Here is a 9,430-nt window from a genome sequence, read left to right as displayed (position 1 = left end):
CTTTCAACCCCTCCACCTGGGTGTTCTGGGTACTTTTCACATGTGAATGGCTTAGCTGATTTGTTATCTCCATGTATGTTACCACTAGGAAGGTTCTACCACAGTGCCTGGGACAAAGTGGGTGCTCGATAGGCATCCATTCAATGTATAAATGGGTATGTATTAGGGACAGTTAGGTTGAGTTAATACCATTTTCAAATTGCAAAATTAATGTTTCCACACTCAGTGCAAAAAAAGTTCAAGGCAATAGAAAAGTAAAAAGAAGAAAAGGTACAAGTGAATCATATTCTTTTATCCCTCATTAATAACCACTATCAACATTTTGGTATTTATGCCTTCAAAGATTTCTACATATATATCTTTTTCTTCACAAAATGGTAGTAGATACAGATTATGACAGAAGGGGAGGACAGAGATGAGATGGTTGGATGGCTTAACTGACTCAATGAACATGAGTTTGAGCAAACTCCAGGAGCTGATGAAGGACAGAGAAGCCTGGTGTGCAGCAGTCCATGGGATTACAAAGACATGACTTAGTGACTGAACAACAACATAACAAGTGGTTACAAATATTTTTCTACATTTTAAAATAGTCTTCTAAATATTTTAATAATGACACAGTATTCCGTTGTATGGATGCCCTTAATTTAGTTAACTACTTCCGTAACACTGAACATTTATATTGTTTCCATGCTTTAAAAGGCTTTCCTGGTGACTCAGATGGTAAAGAATCTGCCTGCAATGCAGGAGACCTGGGTTTAATCCCTGGGTCAGGAAGATCCCTTGGAGAAGGGAATGGCAACCCACTCCAGTATTCTTGCCTGGAGAATCCCATGGACAGAGGAGCTTGGCAGGCTACAGTTCATGGTGTCACAAAGAATCAGACACGACTGAGCGACTAACATATGAGATATACTTTAAAAATTCCCTAGTCTGTATCCTTATACGTAAAAATTATGTATACATTATTTTTCCTGTAGCTGAATTCCTAAATGGACGTACAGTTCAAAGGGTATGCATATTTTAAGCTTTTGATTTACATTATTAAATCACAAGAGACCATTCACTTTGGAAACCAAATAAACACAAACATAATCTCGTACTTCGCCAAGCATAACAACCCTTTTCTGAGGCTCTGGAAGCTTTATCCTCTGTATCCTCATGGCTGGTACCATCTTTTCCTTCCAGATTTTGCTGAAATCTCCCCTTATTAGAGAGGTCTTGGTGCCTCCCACACACAAAATCACATGTGCCCTTCCCTTTCAACATCCCTTTTGCAGAGGTGTTTTCCTCAGCTGCGTCCAGCACCTCTGACAGGTTTTCTATTTGTGTCTCTCTCTTCCTAGATCCAATGAGAGCAGGGCTTTACCTATTTTGTTCTTCCTATATTCCCATGTCTTCCCCATGCCCAGCATAGAGAAAGTATTCAGTAGGCAGATTCACTTTATGCATCAATGACTGAGGGTTGATACTTCTAGTTTCAAACTAAGAGTGATGATAATACTCAGGGCTTCATAGGGGCTATTTTCAGCAGTAGAGGCTATCTATAGATAAGAGATAAGAAAATAGACCAGTAAAGTGACTTCTTAGTGTAGTAAGCATCATGAAGGGGGATGTGATTAAGGCAGGACCACCCGGGACATCTCCTCTGAGATGGGATGCTTGAGCTAAGACCTGAAGGATGACTAGGATGTGAGAGGAGCGTGGACGAATGCCTCCCAGGCACACGGAACAGCTTGTAAAAAGGCCTGGAAAGGGAGAAGAGGTTGGCAGGTTGCAGAGTAAACAGGAGACAGGTGACTGCTCAGAGAAGCCAGTGGGTGAGAGCCACAGGTGGGAAGTAGGGAGGTCACCCGTGCACTGTGAGTCAAGGACACAAGTAAGGATTCCTTCCTCAAAGTTCCTCTCCTCAAAGGCCTCCCTGCATCTGAGGTCCCGCTATCTGAGAGTCACTCCTGGGAATTAAGTGTTGCCCTCTTCTCTGTTGTCCCCTCCGAAACACTCCAGGAATGACTTACTAGGTGCAAATGAAAATATTGACCCAAATAGCATAACCTATCTGAGGTTAGAGTGCATATGTAAAACTGCTCTGTCTTGCGGTAGGGGCTGAAAGGTTTTTTGTCTCCTGCAATGGGGTGGGGAATCTAAAATCTAGACACCTCCCTGGAGGAACAGCTCCAGGTCTGGAGACAGATCCAGGGGAAGTCAGCTCCTGACAACCGAAACAATGCCGTTTGTTCCATCGCTAAGGGCTCACTGGGCACCACGCACATAACACCATCTCCTTTAATCCTCATGACAACACCATGCCATGTTTATAGATGACGAAGCAACCTCAGATAGGTTATGCTGTTTGGGTCAAGGTTGACGGGGGAGCCTGGTGGGCTGCCGTCTATGGGGTCGCACAGAGTTGGACACGACTGAAGCGACTTAGCAGCAGCAGCAGCTACACATGGTAGGAGACAGAGCAGGATTTTCGCAGCAGGCTCCAAAGCCCATTCGCTAGTGCCTGATATGCCATGGAGTCCATCAGATTCATATTTAAGGCATGAGACTTCCGGCTTCTTACCTTTTATGCAGTAATGCAATTAAGTAAGTTTTACATATGCACTCTTTTTTACAGACTGTTCATTATTACATACATATACAAACACTTCACTAGAGTGTGCTCTACATGCAAATCATGTATACTGTGCTTTAAGGGGGGGTTAATTTAGGGATCTTTTTTTTAAGTGACGTTTTTCTTATGCTTGATTTTATATTCTATCAAATTTTCTCACTGTGCTATAGTGCACAACATTTATTTTTTTAAGATAATGCTGTATTTTATTATTTTTTCTGGCTATGCTATGTCTTCACTGTTGTGCGAGGGCTTTCTCTAGTTGCGGTAAGTGAGGGTTATTCTCTAGAGTGGTGTATGGGCTTCTCATTGCAGTGGCTTCTTTTATTGCAGAGCCCAGGCTCTTGGGTTCACAGGCCTCAATAATTTTAGCACATAGGCATAGCTGCCCTGTGGCATGTGAAATCTTCCCAGACGAGGGATCGAACCCATTTCCAGGTGGATTTTTAACCATAGGTCCACCAGGGAAGTCCCATTGCTCTATATTTTATTCTGCCTGTTTTCTGGCTCATTAACAATCTATTAGCTGCATCTTCGTTGCATTATTTTCTTTTGTATCATATGATTACATTTATTTATTTATATTTTATCATTGGAGCTAATTGCTTTATGAGTTGTTGTAAACAAAGTCTGTTGCACAACAAAGTGAATCAGCTATATGTATGGATTTATCTCCTCCCTCAGGAGCCTTCCTCCCACCCCCAGTTTATTATCGTTATGATCACTGTAGTTTTCATTTCTAGAATTCCATTTCCATTTGATAAATTTTAAAAGTTTCCAGTTCTTTGCTTAAATTCTTTATCTTGTCTACTTGTAAGATTTATTAATCACAATTATTTTAAAGTTTGTTGTTTAAGTGCCAGTGTCTGGATCTCTTCTGGGTCTACTGCTACTGTATGTTTTGGGTTTTTTTGCTCTTGGTTTCAGTCATATGGTCTTTTCTCTTGGCGGGCCTGGTAAACTTATATTGACTGTGTGTATTTATGAGATACTGTGTTTGGAAAAATTGTAGAGGTAATCTGAGACTCTGACAGATCCAGAGAGGCTATACTCTTGCTTCAGGGAGGAAGTTAGAGGCAGCTCGACTTAATCCAATCTGGAATTAAGTTAATTTGAAATTGGGTTTAAATCTTTGTGAAGGCTGATCTATTTCTAATGTGCTCTTCAAAGCTCCCAACTGAAAGCCCTTAAAAAAAATAAGGGTCCCCTTTCCTTGGAGATGCTTGAACTCCCCAGCCCCTCTTTTTCCTAATTCCATGAGACTGCAAAAACTCAGTCTCCACTTTCTGTTCATATTCTCAGTTTCATAGCTACTGCCTAGGGGAAAATTAAGGCCAAATGTTGACATTATCTCTTTAGATTTCTCTTCTCTCCAAGATCATGGCCTGCAGACCTCTTCAATACCTTCAAGCAAATTTTTAAAATATATTTTACCCATCATTTCTGGTTGTTTCGGTGGGAAAGTTGTGAGATAAACTAGATAAGCAGTAGCTGGAAGCAGAAATCTGCACAGACCATAGACTCGATCCCTGCAAAGATAAAATTCTAGTCCTTGGCTGCAACTTGAATTTTCAAGGGGCTAGCCTCATGCACTGGAGAAGGAAATGGCAACCCACTCCAGTGTTCTTGCCTGGAGAATCCCAGGGATGGCGGAGCCTGGTGGGCTGCCGTCCATGGGGTCGCACAGAGTCGGACACGACTGAAGTGACTTAGCAGCAGCAGCAGCAGCAGCCTCACTCTGCGTGGAGTCTTCCTCTTGCCCTATGCACCGGCTTGCCCTACCTTCACGTGGAGCTTAACTGCTAGCCCACATGCTGCCTCGAGGCTGGCTAGTTCGGATGGTGGTCTGGCTTCTGTAAAGCCTCTGTCACCATGGGAAGCCAGGCCTCCTTCCCTCTGCTGACCAGCTCCACTCACAAGCCACACCTTCTACAGACTGAGCCCTGTGGCGCTGGGCTCAGGGTTCAGTGCTCAGCATAGGTTGTCTCATTTATTCCTTTAGAAACACCAGCACACAACTAGAGTTCTCTCCATTTTACAGATGAGGAAGCTGATGCTCCCGAGCGTTAGTCAGAGTCCCTGCCCATCTCATAAAAGCACATACTTCTTTCTGTGTTTACTTGTTAATTTTCTTGTGCTCTGCAGACTGTAAATGACACAAGGTGGGGACATGTCTGCATATCTCTCTTATTCCTCACCATGTGCCCATGCTTGGCACAGAGTAGAGAGGATATAACAAGCCTGGAATGAATAAATCAAGCCTCAGCTCCCAAAGTTGTTTATGGTGGAGGCCAGATCCGGATCCTTGACTATTAGTTCATCATTCTTGCCCCTCATGTCACAGCTGGGGATGGAATATATTCATCCATCTTAGAGTTATCTAGCACCACCTTCTATGTATAAAGATCTAGTTGAGTCCCCTGCCGTTTTATTTTCTCGGGCTCCAAAATCACTGCAGATAATGACTACAGGCAGGAAATTAAAAGACGCTTACTCCTTGGAAGAAAAGCTATGACAAACCTAGACAGCATATTAAAAAGCAGACTCATCACTTTGCCAACAAAGGTCCGTGTAGTCAAAGCTATGGTTTTTTCCAGCAGTCATGTATGGATGTGAGAGCTGGACCATAAAGAAGGCTGAACGCCGAAGAATTGGTGCCTTTGAATTGTGGTGCTGGAGAAGACTCTTGAGAGTCCCTTGGACTGCAAGGAGATCAAACCCGTCATTCCTAAAGAATATCAACCCTGAATATTCATCAGAAGGACTGATGCCGAAGCTGAAGTTCCAATACTTTGGCCACCTGATGTGAAGAGCTGACTCATTGGCAAAGACGCTGATGCTGGGAAAGATTGGAGGCAGGAGGAGAAGGGGACGACAGAGGATAAGATGTTTGGACAGCATCACTGATTCAATGGACGTGAGTCTGAGCAAACTCTGGGAGATTGTGAACAGGGAAGTCTGGCAAGCTGTAGTCCATGGGGTCACAAAGAGTCAGACACAATTTAGTGACTGAGCAACAAGCTGCCACCTCACACCATTTCCTCCTTAATGTCAGGGGCTCTGGAAACCTTCACCAGGGTCTGTGGACCCACATGGAACTGAGGGATGGACTAGTAAGGCTTCTAAAACTATAGTAGAAATCTGCAAGTGTGTCATTATTTTTCTCGAAAAAAGATCCATGGTAAGCTTCAGATTCTCGGAGATGCCTGGGAACCCCCCAAATTAAAAGATCCTGGACGTGGGAATTGGTTCCTGTCTACTCCCCAACATTGTCTGCTCTGCCAAAAAGGGGTTTCCTGTAACTGTCCATAGGTGGATGGGGGCGAGGGGTGTGTGGAGAGGTGTCCAGGGTATGAAGGGGTCCTGCTTCTGCAGCCCAAGCTGGGTGGACTGAGTGGTGCCCAGAGCCCTCCAGCTTGCTTCCTCAAAAGCCCTCAAGTTGGGGGTGGAGTGCCACTTGCCAGAAGGCTGTGAATAACGGCGATCTTTCCACACAGCAAAGCCGTCCTGAGCCGGCTGAGAGGCATATTTGTGTGGCTCCTGGTTCCGAGGTGCCAGCCCCAGCGAGGCCAGGGTGGGGATGGACTCCCAGGACCCAGCTCACCGCTGCGAAGCCCACGCGAGGAGGAAGAAGGACCCCGAGTCTCTGGAGGATAGGGGTCCGGGGGCCAGGCACTCCCCCAGCCTGGGGTCAGCAGGACCTTCTTGCTCGGTCTTCTTCAACATGTGAACCTGCGGGAACGTTATCTCTTAGAGATTTCTACAGGGTTTAAAAAAGATGTCCCGGGGCTTTCACGCATTTCTAAAGCACCTGCAATCTTTCATGGTTCCCATCACCCTGTGTGTAAAACAGTAAACTCGATGGTTCTGGGATGCACCAGCCAGACCCAGCTTTCTCCCCATCCCTGCCAGCCTCATGTCCCAGACCCCGCGGTAAAACCTCGCTTATGGTCAACCTCCTGGTTTTCATGGAGAAACTGAGGCAAGGGGGTGAGACTGGCTCAAGGCACCCTGGGCAGCAGGTCAGTCAGCGCAGTTCAGGAGGGTCTGTCAGACCCATCTGCCTCCTGTGCTTGGTCCGCCTGCTGTGTGAGAGAGGCTGGCAGGGAGGGGGCCCTGAGCTGCAGGGGCCAAGGGATTCTGGTCAGGGGGCTGCAGCCCTGGAGCTGTGAGGGCTGCAGGGGTCTTTCCCCCACAGAACTTGCCGGCCCCGTGGACACTGTGGGTCCTTGGCTGGAGGGGGTTTGTCCAGGGGTCCTGAGAAGGGGATGAACCTCTGTCTTCTTTTTGGGGGGCTGAGGAAGGGTCGAAATGGCTGCCCAAGAGAGCTGATGGAGGGGCGTGAGAGCTGTGGAGGGGGACACGGAGGGAAGGTGGCCGGGGAGGCCACATGCAGGAGGGGAGGAAGGGTGAGCAGGTGGCTGGTGGGGAAGGGACAGGCGGGTGGCGAGGGGCACCAATGTCCTCCACATGTAAAGACTCTGCTCTATCCGCCCCAGGCTCCCTGCTGCCCTATGCGTACCCAGGGCCTTCCCTGGGCCATCGAATGCCTGCATCCCACCTCCTCCCTTCCTTCCCTTCTTCCAACCCGACTTTGCTCCGTGCCGTGCTCTCTCGACCCCGGAAGACGGCCGTGGCTGTTTCCTTGACCGTGGGGCAGCATCCTGCCCAAGCTGGACAAGGTGCCCATGGGAGGAGTGTGGACTAGGATGAGCCCAGGCCCACTCACTGCCTGGCTCCCCCTTCTACTCCCTCCAGCCCAGCCCAGCTCTGGCCCAGCCTCTGAAGTGGGGTCCAGGTCTAGACCAGCCTTGCCCCCTAGTTCAGCAGAAGTCTCTCTTACACAGAGCTTAGAGCAGTTTAAGGAAGAGGAAATGTTTAAGGAAAGCTAAGAAAGCCAAACTGTCACCTTTGTCCAGGGGTGACATGACTCGGTGCCTGTCCTCCGACCCTGAAACCAGCTCCCCTCACCCTCTTGCGCCACCCCGGGGTGCAGTGGGGGAAGGTGCCAGGAGAGCGGACGGTCACTGGAAGGTCACGTTGGGGTAGGCTCTGAGTCTCTGGTGTTCTCCATGCTCCTGAGTGCTCCCTCTGTGGCTGGCCTGAGGGTCAGTGGCATTGCTGGGCATCTGGGCTCTGGGAGGGTCCTGACTGGGCAGCATTACCCCAACAGTGTGGTTGGGTCATGGTGTCAAAAAAAATATGTGACCCTCGGTGGCACTGATTGATGGGAAGTGAGCTGGAACGGGGCCTCTGAGTCACTGGATGTGGCAGCCGTGGTGACGGTGGGGACTGCAGGGGCGTGGGGGTGGGTAAGAGGGATGGGCTGGACAGAGAATATTTAGCAATTGCTCTGGAAGATTTTCGAGTTTGATAACACATGCACACATGGTCAGCCAGGGGTTGGCTACCTAGACGTCGCCACCAGCACTTGCTGGTCACCTGTTCCTATCCTGCCCAGTACTGTGTGGAGTGACGGACACACGTCAGCTCACGTGATATTTGTAGAGGTATCTTGATTGAGGCATAAGTTGACAGACAAAATATTGCACATATTTTAAGTGTATAGTCTGATCAATTTTGACACAGGTATATACACTTGGCTTTTGGTGTCCATGGGGAATTGTTTCCAGGATGCTTGCAGATATGAACATCTGAAGATTCATGAGTCCCTCGTACAATACGGAGCAGTATTTGCGTATAACCTGCACTCAGCCTCCTACACATTTTAAATCAATTCTGGAATACTTATAACACCTAATATATTGTAAATGTTAAATAGTTGTAAATACAATGTAAATGCTATGTAAATAACTGTGAGTGTGTGGCAAATTCAAGTTTTGCTTTTTGGGAATTTCTGAAAATTTTTTTCCTGAAAAAATTTTTTCTGAATATTTTTGAACCCGGCTGATTGGATCTTCAGAGGTGGAAGCTATGGGTGAAGAGGCCCAAAGTGGGCCTTAAAATCATCTTAACTACAGTTAAGATAATGAATAAATCCATTTCCCTCCTAACCTTTCCTGGCATTCTCAGGCAGCCATGGATCTGCTGTCTGTTATAGGTTGATTTTCATTTTCTAGTTTTGCAGATAGAAGTAGTTCATGTAATGCTTACAACATCCTCTGAAGTAGCTGCTCCTATTATTGTCATCATCCCCCTTTTACAGATGAGAAAACAAAGGCACAGAGAAGATAAATGACTTGCATGAAGTCAGGCCGCGTGGCAGGGGAGGAGTGGAGCCAGGATTTTGACCCAGGGAGCGGGGCTCCAGAGTCTAGCCTCTGAACTGCTGCACCCCACGGCCCCTCTCACAGCAGCCTCCTCACTGTTGGCAATCAGGCTCACTTCCAGGGCTGAGCCCTGCACAGGTAGCAGGAAGCAGAGGTGGGGTCCCTTCCTGTGAGGAGCAAGTAGGAGGATGAAGGGGACCCTCACCACTTACCTTCTCTGGGCCTCAGTTTCCTCATCTACAAAATGGGAGTGCTCATCACTTGATGAATGAATAACAAATTGTGATGGATCCATACAACAGAATATTAAGCCCTAAAAAGGCACAACATTCTGATACATGGTTCAATGTGGATGAACCTCAAAAACTTTCTGGTAAGTAAAAGAGGCCAGACACAAAAGCCCACATGTTGTTTGACTCCATTCATATGAACTATCAGAACAGAAAGCAGATTAATGGTTGCCACAGGGTTGGGGGAGGAAAGGAAAGTGTCTGGATGATGGGTGCAGGTGGGTGGGAGGGTCATGTTCACGAAGACAGACATGAAGCGGCCTTCCAAGGTGCACAGCACACGGGAGCCC

This window comes from Bos mutus, chromosome 24, assembly GCF_027580195.1.
Source record: "Bos mutus isolate GX-2022 chromosome 24, NWIPB_WYAK_1.1, whole genome shotgun sequence".
NCBI classification, from domain to species: domain Eukaryota; kingdom Metazoa; phylum Chordata; class Mammalia; order Artiodactyla; family Bovidae; genus Bos; species Bos mutus.
The sequence above is the reverse complement of the archived record's forward strand: the minus strand, read 5'-3'. Positions refer to the sequence as shown.